Source organism: Rana temporaria, chromosome 2, assembly GCF_905171775.1.
Source record: "Rana temporaria chromosome 2, aRanTem1.1, whole genome shotgun sequence".
Classification (NCBI taxonomy): Eukaryota; Metazoa; Chordata; class Amphibia; order Anura; family Ranidae; genus Rana; species Rana temporaria.
This window is the reverse complement of record NC_053490.1, coordinates 42,304,238-42,319,859: the sequence shown is the minus strand read 5'-3', so window position 1 is coordinate 42,319,859 and position 15,622 is coordinate 42,304,238. Positions and strand designations below refer to the sequence as shown.

The 15,622-nt window shown below is 48.2% G+C and overlaps 1 non-coding gene across 1 annotated transcript; it reads right to left on the bottom strand.

The window, feature by feature from the left end:
* Positions 1-664: 664 nt before the first annotated feature.
* Positions 665-737, bottom strand: TRNAT-UGU. Its single transcript has one exon. It is a non-coding gene; the product is annotated as a tRNA-Thr (tRNA).
* Between the last annotated feature and the right edge of the window lie 14,885 nt (positions 738-15,622).

The window sequence follows — 15,622 nt, the reverse complement described above, 5'->3', positions numbered from 1 at the left end:
CCACTCTAGACTTTACCGTCTGCAGAAAAGAATCTTGTGGATTTTTCCAGTAGGGCCTTGTATATTCCCGTCCTGGCCTGTATGACCTGGCGTCATATGCCTTTTTGTAGTCTGGTTGGGCAGGCCGGGTGGCCTGCTGTGTCTTCCTAGGTCTCTGTGGCATTAGACCCGACTTTCCCCCTGTAGCTCGACTAATAGCTTCTTCTGGGGTCTTTCCGAACAGCACCTTGCCATTAAACGGAATATTGCAGAGACTCAGTTTTGAGGTGCTGTCTGCTCCCCAATGTCGCAACCAGAGGGCCCTCTTTGTCGTCACTGCAAAAGCCATGATTTTTGCGAGTAACTTTGTCAGGTCCATAGAGGCTTCCGCTATGAAATCGGCGGCAAGATCGAATTCCTCCATTGTCTGTATGACTGATTCTGACCCTGTATCTGCTTTTAGGGCTGCTTGGGTTCTCGTGGTCCAGACCTTGAGTGCTCTGGAGACTGAGGTTAGGGCAATAGCCGGGCGGCACGCTGCACCTGCAGCTGAGTAGACCTTTTTTAGGTCTGTGTCTGCACGTCTGTCCATTGGGTCTTGCAATGGCAATGCGACCTGTCGGGCCAGGCGCTGTAAGGCCACATCTATGCCCAATGGGGAGTCCCAAAGGTCTGCTTCTGGTGGAGGCCCCAGCGAGATCTGAACTTGCGACCCCTGGTTTACAAGACCAGTGCTCTAACCCCTGAGCTATGGAGCCCCCAGTCAATGGTGTCTCTCACGGCTGTGACAAATGATTCAATATATTGAAAATCAAATAAATATTCTGAGGGCTCTTCAGAGTCCGATGAGCCTAGTGATAGCGTCTCCCGGGCAGGTGATTCATCGCCCACTGATTGATTGGCGCTACTAACTTTAGATCTTCTAGGTGTTTTGGTGGCTGCGGCTGACAGAATACCCTCTGCCACCTGTAGCCACGTCCTTAATGCAGCCGGTGCATAGAAGTTTGCCAGGTTCGGATGGTGCCGAACATGCCCAACAAAGACCATCGTCTGGGCGGGGTCTTGATGCATTTGGCTCTGCTACAGTCGCAGAGTGACTGGATTTGCGTGCTGGACTAGAATGGGACTTATGCGTTGCCCGAGAGCCAGACGCTTGCGGAGATTTTGAACGGTGGCGGGACTTTTTTCTCCGTTCCTGTCTTATCTTAGGGCTTCTGCTCCTAAAAAGACAACCAAGAAACATTATCTTTAGCTCTTGGTATTGCACTCTTTTACGTTGTGGCCCCCGTTGACCCCTCCTACCTGTCCGGTGACTTTGGTGCATCCTGAGGCTGTGGTGAGCTCATGCTGTGTAAAGAAGCAGGATACGCACATCAGGCGGTGTAGCAATTGATACCTAATTTTATTTTATTTATTTATTTATTTTATTTTATTATTATTATTATTTTTTTGCTGAAATGACTGTTTACAGGGTATAGAGACATAACAGTTAACTGATTCCTTTTAAAAATGATTAAGAATAGATTAAATTCAATCACACAATGTGCCTCTAGTTTCACTTTCGGTTTTAAAGGTACATACATGAAGTTCCGGGTGAGAGGTGAGTCGGGAAGAATCACAGAACAAAAACAAACAAATCCAGGGCAGTGTTTTGTTTTTAAAATGAATCTGATTGGTTCTGAGGAGTTTTAGACACACAGTAATGACAGCTTAGACCATCGTGAAAAGCTCCCAGCACCATGGTTATAAGGAAACAGGCAACCAGGAAGTGTGGAGATCACAGCAGAATTACAGCTACTTCAAAGCAAAAATGAACAATGAGGACATGAAAGCATAGTGCAGCGCTGACACAATCTCACACAATCCTCCTCAGCTGGAGGCTTACCTAGTGCTTCCTCTCCCAGACAGTGGCAGACCGCACTGAGCCTCCTGTCCTGGAGAGTCTTTTAAAGCCGATTTGGGCACGCCCCCGGCCCCGCCCCCCCTGTGAGGTCACCGCCAACTAACATAAAGTGGAGGAAGGAAGGGCGGCGCGCTCCTACGGAGCTCAGATCTGAGTAAGGAGAAGGAGCCAGCATGTCCTAGCAGAGGACAGGAGACACACCACAGCCTCTATGATCACAGTAAGCTTCCTATAAGCTAAAAACGCCCGCAGCTCATGCACCTGAGCGTCCAGTGTCATAAAGGGGCATACCTTTATTACTTCTGGACCTTCCAACGCGAGGAGAGGCTGAACCTGGGTGGGGATGGTTCGGTAGGGGGGTTTTCTTTCTTCCTCTTCATTCGTAGCTTGATTGTCTGGAAGAGTCTTAGGTGGTCTGATCGTCCGACCAAAAAAAAGGAACAAGGACTGGGAGGAGGGGCCCCCTACTTATTAGCTAAAAGAAGGTGGTACTGGTGGACCGGAGGAGGGGATTAACCCATAATGTGCTGATGGGAGGACTGGCCAGGAAATAGAGCTTTCTTTTGGTGGTATTTGATCGCCTCTGTGGTTTTTATTTTTGCTAAACAAACTAAAAAAAGACCAATGTTTTTCTTAGTTTCTGTTATAAAATGTTGTTTTCTCCTTCATTGATGGGCACTGATGAGGCTGCACTAATGGGTACTGATAAGGTGGCACTGATGAGGAGGCACTGATGAGGAGGCACTGATATGCAGAATTGATGGGCACTTATAGGCGGCACTGGTGGGCACTGATAGGTGGCACTAATGGGAACTGATAGATGACACTGGATAGGCAGCACTGATAAGGAGCTACTGACAGGCATTACTGATTGGCATCTGAAGGGCACTGACAGGCATTACTGATGAGGCACTGTTTGGCACATTTATGGGCACTTATTGGCACTTTGATGAGCATTGACAGGCGTTACTGATGGGGCACAGACTGGCAGCTTATGGGCACCAATTGGCACCTAATGGGCACTTCTCATAGGGGCTGTGCTGATAATCAATGTGCTGATCAGTGCAGACCCCCCTCTGACAGGGAGAGCCGCCGATCAGCTCTTCCTGTCAGCGCGAACTGAGGAAAGCCATTTACCGGCACTTCCATGGTGTGATCAGCTGTGATTGGTCACAGCTGATCATGTGGTAAGGAGCCTCCGTCAAAGGCTTCTTACCACGATCGGAGATGCGGTGTGTCAGAGTGGCACACAGCACCACTGATCGCCACACTGCGCGCCCCTGTGGGCATGTACTGGCATGTTATCCTAAAAGACATCATATGATGTCCAGTCAGGATAACAGAACCACCGCCCGGCTGTCATTCTGCTATAGGGCCGGGCGGGAAGTGGTTGAAGAAAGAAAAGCACACAGACAATATAGGTGCTTGGCATTACAGGAAATGGCAAGGAAATGTGAACAGTCAAGCATACCTTCAGTCTCCTCTTCCCCAGTGGACATACTGCAATAAATTAACAGGTTGAGAGGCTGCTCTGTGTCAGACGTTTTTTGAACACAGAGAACAAGTTTCACATGATGATGTCAATTCTGATCCAGCATACAGTCCATGAAGTAGCTCTGGATGATGACTGAACAAAGATGTCCTTGGAGACTAAAAGCAGATGAAGATTGCCAGTGAAGGCGGGTGGAGGGGAGGTAATAAATACCTGGAAATGTTACTCTCACAATTAATTAGTATGCAGACACTTCAGCAAAATTAAGGCGATTTTTTTAATCATAAATTTAATTGCATTGAGACAATAAATACTGTAATGAAATGCATGTGTAACCAGTGTCTAGACTGATTGCATACTTGGTTCAGTTTTACTGAAAAAAAAAACAGATTAAATGTATTTTTTAAATGATTTCAATTTTAACACTGTTTATAAAGTTACAAACAAAAATGGGAGATGCTGAATTTATTACACACATAATTTCTTCCATATTATAGAAAAAGTGAAACTGACATTTTCAATTATGTCCAGAATTTTTTATAAATTCACATAAAGAGGAAAACAAAGCACTGTAACAAGTTTTACAGAAGTTAATAATAAACATTGCATCTTATAGTACAGTTATTTCTTAACCACTTCAGCCCCGGAACAATTGGCTGCCCAATGACCGGGCCATTTTTTGCGATTCGGCACTACGTCAATTTACGTCCTTTTTTTCCCACAAATAGAGCTTTCTTTTGGTGGTATTTGATCATCTCTGCGGCTTTTATTTTTTGCACTATAAACAAAAAAAAGAGTGACAATTTTGAAAAAAACTGAAAATTGTATCATACTTACCAGTAATTTTCCTTTCCTGGTACCTATCCATGGCAGCATACATGTGATAGAGCTCCGCCTCGACTCCTCCTTCAGGACTAGTGAATAGCATAAATTAAAGGCGTAGTCCCTCCCCCAACATTCTCCGTAATATAGAATACCGAGGGTGGGAGCATATGCTGCCATGGATAGGCACCAGGAAAGGAAAAATACTGGTAAGTATGATACAATTTTCCGTTTTCCTGGTGCCTCCATGGCAGCATACCTGTGATAAATAACTAGCTGACACGCGTGGGATAATGCTTAACAATAAGTGTTTAATTAGAAGAGGACATAGCAGCCTGACCTGCCCTTCTTCCAAACTCAACCGTCGTGAGAGCTCCTGGGTCAATATGGTAGTGTCTAAGGAACGTGTGATGCGAAGACCAGGTGGCGGCCCTGCATACCGTCTCCAGCGAAACATCCCTTGCTGCCCAGGAAGCTGAGACTGCCCTCGTATAATTAGCATTCACTCAGGATGGAGGCTCCATATTCTTCACCCTGTAGGCCTTCTGTATTAACTTTATAATCCAAGATGCCAGAGTTCTGATGGAAGCTTCATTGCCCCTGTATTTACCGAAAGTTACGATAAAAAAAATGTCTCTCAGAGTTCCTGAAGGGACCGGTGGCTTCTAAGTAGGCACTGAGCACTCTGGCTCGTGACAAGACTCTGAATCTGTGTCTGTAAATACTGGTAGAGCCCAGGGTTTCCGACAGGTGGCTTGGAGTAGCGACCTTCAAATGTGAACCCCCGAAGGGAACAAAGTTCCACTCTATCAGGGAAGGAGATGTGGTCGTCACCTATTCCTAAAGAGTGGAGTTCTGAAATCCTTCTGCCAGATGTAATGGCTAACAGGAAAGCCGTCTTTAATGTTAGGTTCCATATTGCTACTTGTTCCACTGGAGCAAAGGGATGGACAGATAGAACTTTGAGGACCAGGGACAGATCCCACTTAGGAAAGGATCGTCTGATGGGTGGACGAATCTTCAATACGCCTCTGAGGAAAGTGATTACTAAAGGATCCTCTGCCCATTTCTTATTTGTTGCGGCAGAGATTGCTGCTACCTGCACTTTGAGGGAGCTTAGACCAAGACCCAGATCAAGTCCTGTCTGGAGGAATCCTAAAACATGGCTTGTAGTGGGAAGGATTGGATCAAATCTGTTTCTGGAAGCAAATGACAGAAACATGTCCCAGATTCTTAAATATATGGCATTAGTTGCCGGCTACCTGGCCTTTAGAAGGGTTGTTATAACTTCCGGGGAACACCCTAGGGACTCGAGCCTTCGCCTCTCAACTTCCAGATTCAAAGATTCAACTTCTGAGGGTTTGGATGAACTAGACTGCCCTGCGACAGAAGTTGAGGGAAAGGAGTGATCTTGATTGGAGGGCCCACACTGAGACGCATGGCTAGCGGGAATCAGGGTCTCCTCGGCCAATAGGGAAGTACCGCCACTACCTGGACTGACTCCCTGAGGAGCCTCAGGAGGAACTTGAATATTATTGACCGGGGGGAGGCATATGCCATGGTGAACCTCCAGGGGCATGACAGGACATCCACTGTTTCGGCTTGCAGATGCGGTAGCCGAGAGAAGAATCTGTCCAGCTTGGCATTCTTCGGGGAGGCGAATAGATCTACCTGAGGGGGATCCCAAATGCTGGCAATCTGATGGAATATGCGGGGTGGAGAACCCACTGTTGTCCAGGAAGTTTATGGACAACGTGTCTGCTTCCGTGTTCAACCTGCCCGGCAGATACATCGCTCGGAGATCCAGGAGGTCCTCTTCTGCCCAGAGCATGATCGGCTCTACCTCCTTGAGGAGTGACCTGCTGCGAGTGCCTGCCTGCCTCTGCAGATAACCAACAGCTGCCCTGTTGTCCAGGCGTAGAAGTATTCTCTGGCCTCTGGTTTGGGGTGCCAAGGCAGTCAGAGCCAGAAAGGCTGCCCTCATCTCTAAGATGTTGGATACCACTCCCTGCGTGGAACATGACCATCTCCCCTGTATTCTGGTTTCCCCGCAATGGGCTCCCCAGCCCTGCCCGCTGGCATCGGAGGTAATTGTGATCCAAGGAAGTGAGCCTAGGTGACGAGGCTTGGAGAGATTCACTGGAACTGTCCACCAGTGAAGACTTCTGCTCATTACTCCCGTCAACAGGATCGTCTGCGATAGTCGCTGTTTCTTCCACTGCGCCAAGAAACCGATTTGGAAATACCTCAAGTCCCACTGGGCCCAAGGGACCATGGGTATGCAGGAGGACATTATGCCAATGAGGCTCAGACATTGTGAGGCCGTCAGAAACGGGCTCCGGATGGCCTCGATCATTCTCTGGATGACAATCTCTGCCTTCGGTGGTGGTAGTGACACCGCCCCCCCGAGTGTCGAACATGGCACCCAGGTACAGTAGGTGAACCCGATTTTGTGTCAATCTCGCTCTCTTTCTCAGCGAGATTGAGCACCTACGAGCCCCATCGCGGGAGCCAGCGCCGAGCTGGCTTGCCGCGATGGATACAGAGCCGTCATAGAAGCGACGGGAGATCCGACTTGGATTCCCGCCAATTCTACACGTGTGCGGCGTTTGTTATGAATCCTGAAGGGGAAGTCCCCGCCGGATTTTAAATAAAAATCCGGCATGGGTCCCCCCTCAGGAGCATACCGGGCCCTTAGGTCTGTTATGGGTTGTAAGGAGAGCCCCCCTACGCCGGAAAAAACGGCGTAGGGGGTCCCCCTACAATCCATACCAGACCCGTATCCAAAGCACGCTACCCGGCCAGCCAGGAAGGGAGTGGGGACGAGCGAGCGCCCCCCCCCCTCCTGAGCCGTACCAGGCTGCATGCCCTCAACATGGGGGGGTTGGGTGCTCTGGGGCAGGGGGGCGCACTGCGGCCCCCCCACCTCAGAGCACCCTGTCCCCATGTTGATGAGGACAGGGCCCCTTCCCGACAACCCTGGCCGTTGGTTGTCGGGGTATGCGGGCGGGAGGCTTATCGGAATCTGGGAGCCCCCTTTAATAAGGGGGCCCCCAGATACCGGCCCCCCACCCTAAGTGAATGAGTATGGGGTACATCGTACCCCTACCCATTCACCTGCAAGAAAAGTGGTAAAAACACAAATAAACCACACAGTGTATTAAAATATTTTATTTTTCTGCTCCGGAGGCCGCCCCCTGTCTTCTTTATTAGCTCTTTTACCAGGGGGGGCTTCTTCTTTGACGTCTTCGGGTGGGTGGGGGCCGCCGTCTGGTTCTCTTCCACCGCCGGGGGGGGGTGGCTTTTAAAAAAGCCCCCACCCCCCCGGCGGGTTTCCTCCGGCGTCTTCGGCGGGGCTCTTCTTCTTCCGCTATCCCGACGGGTCTTCTCAACTCTCCGGGGTTCTCCTTCTGTCTTCGCCGCTCTCCGTTGTTGACTCGGCGCACCCCGGTTCTTCGTCTCGCTGTCCGGTGTCTTCTTCCGTGATGTACGTCTTCTCCTTCCGTGCTGTGATGAGTTCTTCTTCCGTGCTGTGACGTCATGTTCTTCACTTCTCTCCTTCTCCCGATGTTGCCACGCCGGTCCTCCTCGCTGAAATGACGGATGCGCGCCTTGCATCGGACCTATATAGGCCTCACAGTCCCATCATGCTCTGTACCTACCCATGTGATACCTACCACGTGGGTAGGTATCACATGGGTAGGTACAGAGCATGATGGGACTGTGAGGCCTATATAGGTCCGATGCAAGGCGCGCATCCGTCATTTCAGCGAGGAGGACCGGCGTGGCAACATCGGGAGAAGGAGAGAAGTGAAGAACATGACGTCACAGCACGGAAGAAGAACTCATCACAGCACGGAAGGAGAAGACGTACATCACGGAAGAAGACACCGGACAGCGAGACGAAGAACCGGGGTGCGCCGAGTCAACAACGGAGAGCGGCGAAGACAGAAGGAGAACCCCGGAGAGTTGAGAAGACCCGTCGGGATAGCGGAAGAAGAAGAGCCCCGCCGAAGACGCCGGAGGAAACCCGCCGGGGGGGTGGGGGCTTTTTTAAAAGCCACCCCCCCCCCGGCGGTGGAAGAGAACCAGACGGCGGCCCCCACCCACCCGAAGACGTCAAAGAAGAAGCCCCCCCTGGTAAAAGAGCTAATAAAGAAGACAGGGGGCGGCCTCCGGAGCAGAAAAATAAAATATTTTAATACACTGTGTGGTTTATTTGTGTTTTTACCACTTTTCTTGCAGGTGAATGGGTAGGGGTACGATGTACCCCATACTCATTCACTTAGGGTGGGGGGCCGGTATCTGGGGGCCCCCTTATTAAAGGGGGCTCCCAGATTCCGATAAGCCTCCCGCCCGCATACCCCGACAACCAACGGCCAGGGTTGTCGGGAAGGGGCCCTGTCCTCATCAACATGGGGACAGGGTGCTCTGAGGTGGGGGGGCCGCAGTGCGCCCCCCTGCCCCAGAGCACCCAACCCCCCCATGTTGAGGGCATGCAGCCTGGTACGGCTCAGGAGGGGGGGGGGCGCTCGCTCGTCCCCACTCCCTTCCTGGCTGGCCGGGTAGCGTGCTTTGGATACGGGTCTGGTATGGATTGTAGGGGGACCCCCTACGCCGTTTTTTCCGGCGTAGGGGGGCTCTCCTTACAACCCATAACAGACCTAAGGGCCCGGTATGCTCCTGAGGGGGGACCCATGCCGGATTTTTATTTAAAATCCGGCGGGGACTTCCCCTTCAGGATTCATAACAAACGCCGCACACGTGTAGAATTGGCGGGAATCCAAGTCGGATCTCCCGTCGCTTCTATGACGCGCTTGCTGGGATGTGCTGTCACTATTCCAGTGAGTGTGAGATGTCGGCGAGATCTCGGCACCCTGTCGCCGAGTATCAGCGCGACGCTGTCGTGCTAAAAGCACAATATCACAAACACCTACTGTAGATCATTTGCTGCGTTGGCGCTAGTTGACTCTTGTCCGAGTTTATCAGCCACCCTAGCTCTCTTAGCGTCTGTAGAAGAATTTCCCGGTGAAATACCAGCTGACTCGGATTGCTTGCTAGGAGTAGGATGTCATAGTGATATATTCTTAAGCCCCTCTCCCGCAGGGGAGCCAGAGCGGATATTAGTATCTTGGTAAACACTCTGGGAGAGGTGCACAACCCGAAACTCCAGAGGTTATGCTGAAACACTGCCGAGTCTATACCATTTGTGGAGAGACACTGAAAATAAATAATAATAAAGAAGGTGTGGGGGGGGGGGGTAGAACGCAAAAAGGTGAGAAGGATATAAACAGGTGGGGAGCATACTTAGGGTACAAGAGAGTAGGAGAAAACCAATGTATCAGTTATAGCTTCTCCCCTACCCATACCTGAATATCTGCATAAAGATTTGTACAGTCTCCAGATGCTCTTACAATTCATAAATTGCGATTGGCTGGATACAGTCTAATCAGACAGATTTGCATAAAAGCGATTCTTCATGTGAATCAAAAATTTTCATGCCCTTTATTTTTAAGATTCTGTCATCATTAAAGCGTCACTAAACTGGTTTAACACCTGAAACACCTGCAACCACGCAAGTGTTGCTTAAGCAGTGTGTTTGGGGTCATTGTCCTGCTGGAAGGTGAACCTCCGTCCTAGCCCCAAATCACACACAGAGTTCATCCATCTTTCCGTCAACTCTGACCAGTTTCCCAGTCCTGACTGCTGAAAAATATCCCACAGCATGATGCTGCCACCACAATGTTTCACTGTGGGGATGGTATTCTTTTATAACCTAACCCTGACTTGTACTCCTCAACAACATTGTCCCTTACTTGTTTGGAGAATTCCTTGGTCTTCATGGCAGAGTTTGGTTAGTGGTGCCTCTTGCTTAGGTGTTGCAGCCTCTGGGTCCTTTCAAACAGGTGTGTATTTGTAATGACAGATCATGTGACACTTATATTACACACAGGTGGACATAATTTCACTAATTATGTGACTTCTGAAGATAATTGGTTGCACCGGAGCTTTTTATGGGCTTCATACCAAAGTGGGTGAATACATACACACATGCCAATTATCCGTTTTTTTTATTTCTGAAAAATAGTTTCATGTATATATTTTTCTAATTTTACTTCACCAACTTAGACTATTGTGTTCTGCACCATCACATATAATTCAGATTAAAAAAAAATTGAACTAAAGGCTGTAATTTCACAAAATAGGTAAAAAGACAAGGGGGTGAATACTTTTGCAAGGCACTGTACATACACTCCAGCAACACCTGCATATCATTTCTCTGGGAGCATTTCCTGATGGTGACAACAATGGACTGTGCCTACTGTGTGTTGAAAGGGCTACTTGTAGTCTCCAATGAGACAATCCAGGTAATCTCCAATGTGACAATACAGGTAGACTCTGACTCAATCCAGGCAGTGTCTAACGTGAGAATCCAGGTAGTCTTCAATGTGATAATCCAGGTAGTCTCTGAGACAATCCATGTAGTCTTTAATGTGACAATCCAGGTAGTCTTCAATGTGACAACCCAGGTAGTATCCAATGTGACAAGCCAGGAGCTCATTTGGAAGATAGGGACAGAGTGTTGTCACCCTATAACAGGATAGTATCTGAACAAGGACCTTTGTGGCATGTTCATCAGTTATTCTTCTATTAAAAGTTTTTTTAAAACTATTTAAAATTGTTAAGAACGTAAGGCGAAATAATACAGTATATACCTATTGACCTAATAATATTGTATATACATATCGACTTTGTGTCAGGAAATTCTCTTTACAATTCTTCCCATTCTTCTTATGCACTTAACAAAACAAAAAACTATGATGTCAGTAACTCTATTTAGGAGCTCTTCGAAAATGACCATCTGTATGAATGGAGATGCTTAACCTTTGGCTCCTCATTCATCAAAGAAAGCATTTTGGGTCTGAAATCTTCTAATGCAGAACAGTTGGAAATACATCAATGGCCTATGTATAATGCTCTTGAGTTTTAAAACTTTGAAGAAGCCAAAATGTATTCTAAAATAGCCTACTTGATTTAAATGTCAGATATTGTCTAAAAGGAATGTATATTATATTAATATTGTTTAAGCTATACATGTAAAATGAATTTGCTTGATTTAAGGCATTACACAGAGAAGAGACAGGGGCTGCTTTTCCTGGGTAAAGGAGACACGCTGAGGGTCATTTGCAGGAAAGGAAATCTGTGCTAAGAGGGTCTGCAGCAGGACTTCCCACAGCTGTACAGGAGGGAGGGTCACACAGAGGGAATTTGCTGCCTGGGCCTCTTGGCCTGCATTGGAGGGAGAACGGGCCTACTGCCAGAGCTTGATGGAGACTCCACATGTGTGACCCAGAGTTGGATGCTGAACCACGTAGGTGAACCTGAGCTAAGTGAGCTTCCGGAACTTGATGGCTGGAACTGTTAACCGCCAAGCGTGTGAACTCAGACCTGTCATCTGCTGGAGTGTGAGAGGAGATACAACACTTAACCCCTTACCACACCCAGTTCACATAGACCACTCGTTACGCTGTAGCCCTGTAATTATTCTCCCCAGACACTTAAAGATACAGATCTGTGTGCACCATCCATAGAAGGGCCCCACCGCAAGCAGGCCAACAATAACATTAAGACAGTAGGCATGCTTTGTACTTACCTTGCAGGGTACCCTGCTCAGGAACACTTGCTGATACCTATATCTGGGGTATCCCCATAAAGTGCACTCAAGAACATTACCATTGAGTTAATTGGGTCTGACTCTGCTCATAAATAGTTTAAAGGGGTTGTAAAGGAATTTTTTTCCCCCCCTAAATAGCTTCTTTTACCTTAGTGCAGTCCTCCTTCACTTACCTCATCCTTCCATTTTGCTTTTAAATGTCCTTATTTCTTCTGAGAAATCCTCACTTCCTGTTCTTCTGTCTGTAACTCACCACCATAATGCAAGGCTTTCTTCCTGGGGTGGAGAAAGCCTCTTGAGGGGGGAGGGGGCAAACAGGTAAGTCAGGACACTCTCTACTTTGCAGATAGAGAAAGGAGCTGTGTGTTAGTGGGCGTCCTGACACTCCTGCTCGCCCCTCCCCCCTCAAGAGGCTTTCTCCACACCAGGAAGAAAGCCTCGCATTACGGTGGTGAGTTACAGACAGAAGAACAGGAAGTGAGGATTTCTCAGAAGAAATAAGGACATTTAAAAGCAAAATGGAAGGATGAGGTAAGTGAAATAGGACTGCACTAAGGTAAAGGAAGCTATTTAGGGAAAAAAAAAATCCTTCACAACCCCTTTAAGCTTGGACTAACAATGCTGCAGTATATCCATTTATTTTATAACTAACCAACTTTTTTTTTATTTCTGTTATAGACCAGTGTTCACTTTATTAGTTCTGCAACTTTGAAGTGGTTACCTGCTTTAAAATAATACACTTACAGTACTTAACTTATCATCTGGTAGTCTTTGGCCTAATTTCTGGGCATTATTATACATCTGTGTCTTACTAATGCTTATGTTATCCAGGTGTGAGTGGTTCGCCACCTCTAACTGGGTGTGTCAGTGGGGACTGAGTGGTTTTAAGAGTCGTGGCAGAACAGGACCCATCATCACTAGTGTTGCTCACGAATATTCGCATTGCGAATATTCGACTCGAATATAGCATATTCGAGAAATCGCGCTATATTTCGAAATTCGCGGTGAATATTCGCAATTCCGAATATTCGATTTTTTACAATTTTTTTTTTTAATCAGATCACATCCTAGATATCTCCATCGACGTCTAAAAGCATTGCTGGTATCATTAGAGACCCTGGGCCGAGTAGCTGAAGCGTTCATTGAATTTTCCAGAAAGATCGCAATGCGATTATTCGGCAAACGCAATATCGCGCGATTATTTTCCTCGCCCCGATCTTCCGCATCAGAGCGATTTTTACAGTTTCATTTTTAAAACAGATCACATCCTAGTGATCTCCATAGACGTCTGAAAGCATTGCTGGTATGATTAGAGCCATTGGGCCGAGTAGCTGAAGCGATCATTTTATATTGCCGAATATTCGCAATGCGAATATTCGGCAATAGGAATATTGCGCGATTATTTGCTCCGCCCTTTTGCATCAGAGCCAATCAGAGTTCTCCTTCCACACTCGTCACAGGTTAGCAACCAATAGGAACCTGCCTGCATGGACATTATATAAGCTCACTCCCAGCACCATTTCATTGCAGATTCAGAAGCTGGCTATAGAGTGTGGAGGCTGTTTCTGTGTTCCTGGTTTCCTGTGTCTTTGTTCTTGATTGATTTAGATCATCACCAGCATTGCTATTTAGTGATTCCAGTGGATCTTTTCCAGTATATCAACTGCTTTTTTCAAAGCAATAGACCCAAGAGCTTTTTTCAAAGCTACGTTTTGTGCTGTTTTGTGCTGTTTTTTTCATTTGTGTTACTGTTTGATCCTGCAATCCTCCCTGTTCAGTTATATTTGCAAGAGATTTCAGAACACATTTTGCTGAGCTTTATAAAAGAGCTTTTCTAAAAGCTAAGTTTTGTTCATCTTGTGTTACTGTTAGATCTTGCAGGTTCGCTGTTCAGTGATATTTGATAGGCATCTCAGTTCAAATTTTGTTTAGTTTTCCCTAAAGAGCTTTTATAAAAGCTAAGTTTTGTGTTCAGTTTAGTTAAATTTTGTGTAGTAAGTGTACACACTGTTAGTGTACATTTATTTCATCTAGCTTAGCTTAGTGTGTGTTTAGTGTCTGTGTTTTGTGTTTAAAAAAAAAAAAAAAAAAAAAAAGTTAGTGTTTGTTTAGTGCTTTTTTTTTTTTTCTTTAATTTTGTAGTCCTTGTCTGGTGTACTACTTTTCTTATAGTTTAGTAGCTGTCTGTGTACGTCTTTGTCTGCGTGCCTGTCTTGTAAAAAAAACACAAAAACACATTTTGTTCACATTTTCCCCCCCCAATAAAGTTTACCCCCCCCACACACATATCAGCAATAATGAGCGGCATCCGTGGCCGTGGCAGCAGGGGTAGGGGAGTTACTCCCAGTGCTGGATCGCTGCCAGCACGGGGTACCTCTCGTGCCCCTACTAGTGGTAGAGGATCGGGTGCAAGGGGAGTACGCCTGATCCGGGAGTTCTTCCCATCGGGCAGCCGCCCGATATTGCCATCTCAGGCTCAAGTAGTGGTGGACTACATGGGGCACAGCAGTGCCACTGAGTCGTCGGTCCCGACTCACAGTAGTACCACCATTACACCGTTGCCTGTACTACCCCCCCCCAGCCCCCAAGAGTCCAGCATCTTACTGTTCGACAGCGACAGTGATAGGGATCTCTTGGGGGAGGCCATGCATCAGGCAGACCTCCAGCTCTGTCCTGATGGTCAGGACCTTTTTGAAGGGATGGATGAGGAGGATGGGATACCTGCTGGCAGTATCCCAGAGACATCCCTTCAAACTGGTGCTGCTGTTTTGGTGCAGGAAACAGCAGCACCTAGTCAGACCCAGGCGTGGGTGAGGGGACAGCGGAGCCAGGCTAGAGGCTCCATGTCACGTGGTTCCCTCAGACCAACACATCTCAGCCCTTGGTCTGACATCTCTGGGGGCGAAGAGGGTGACCCATCATGGTTGCCATCTGACGCGTCGGCTCACTACGTCAGTGACGACGGGGAAGGTAGGCACCCTGGTGAAACGGTGCGCCAGGTCACCACCAGGGAGACCATCGTCAGGGTCTCCACTGGTGATGGCAGCAGGAGGTGTCAGGAGGAGGAGCAGCAGCAGCAGCAGCAGCAGCAGGCAGCTCCACCTGTGCGCACCGAATCCCAGCAGGTGCAAGTAAGCGTCACCCCATCTGACAGGAGGGCGGTGCTGAAGTCACCTGTCTGGAATTACTTTACCCTGGTGGCAGACAACCCTACCGTGGCCATCTGCCGGATTTGTAAAGTGAGGGTGAAGAGAGGGAAGTGTTTGGCTCGGGTGGGTACCACAGCCCTGAACCAGCACCTGAGGATAAACCACCGGGCGTTGTATGACGAGATGAAGCGTGGTGGTGGTAGCAGCGCCACCACCACAAGTGAGCAGGGTACAGCAGCCCCTGCCACATCTTCATCTGTTTCCAGCAGGTCATGCCCCCCCGCTCCCTCTAGTAGAGGTACTGGTACCGGCAGCCAGACCTCTACTTCCACAGCACCCTCCACGTCTGTGTCCCGCACTGCCGTCCGGCGCCAGGCGTCGATTTCAGACGCCTTTGACCGCACCACTCCCTTCCCCCCTGGAGACCGACGTGTGCGTTCCCTCAATGGGCTCCTGGCAAGGGTTATTGCCCAACATCTGCTGCCCTTCAACATAGTTGACAGCAACCCCTTCAGGCAGATGTTGGAGCAGGCCCAACCCCAATGGCGTGTCCCCAGCCGCCATTTCTTTGCCAGGACTGGTGTCCCTGCCCTACACCAGCA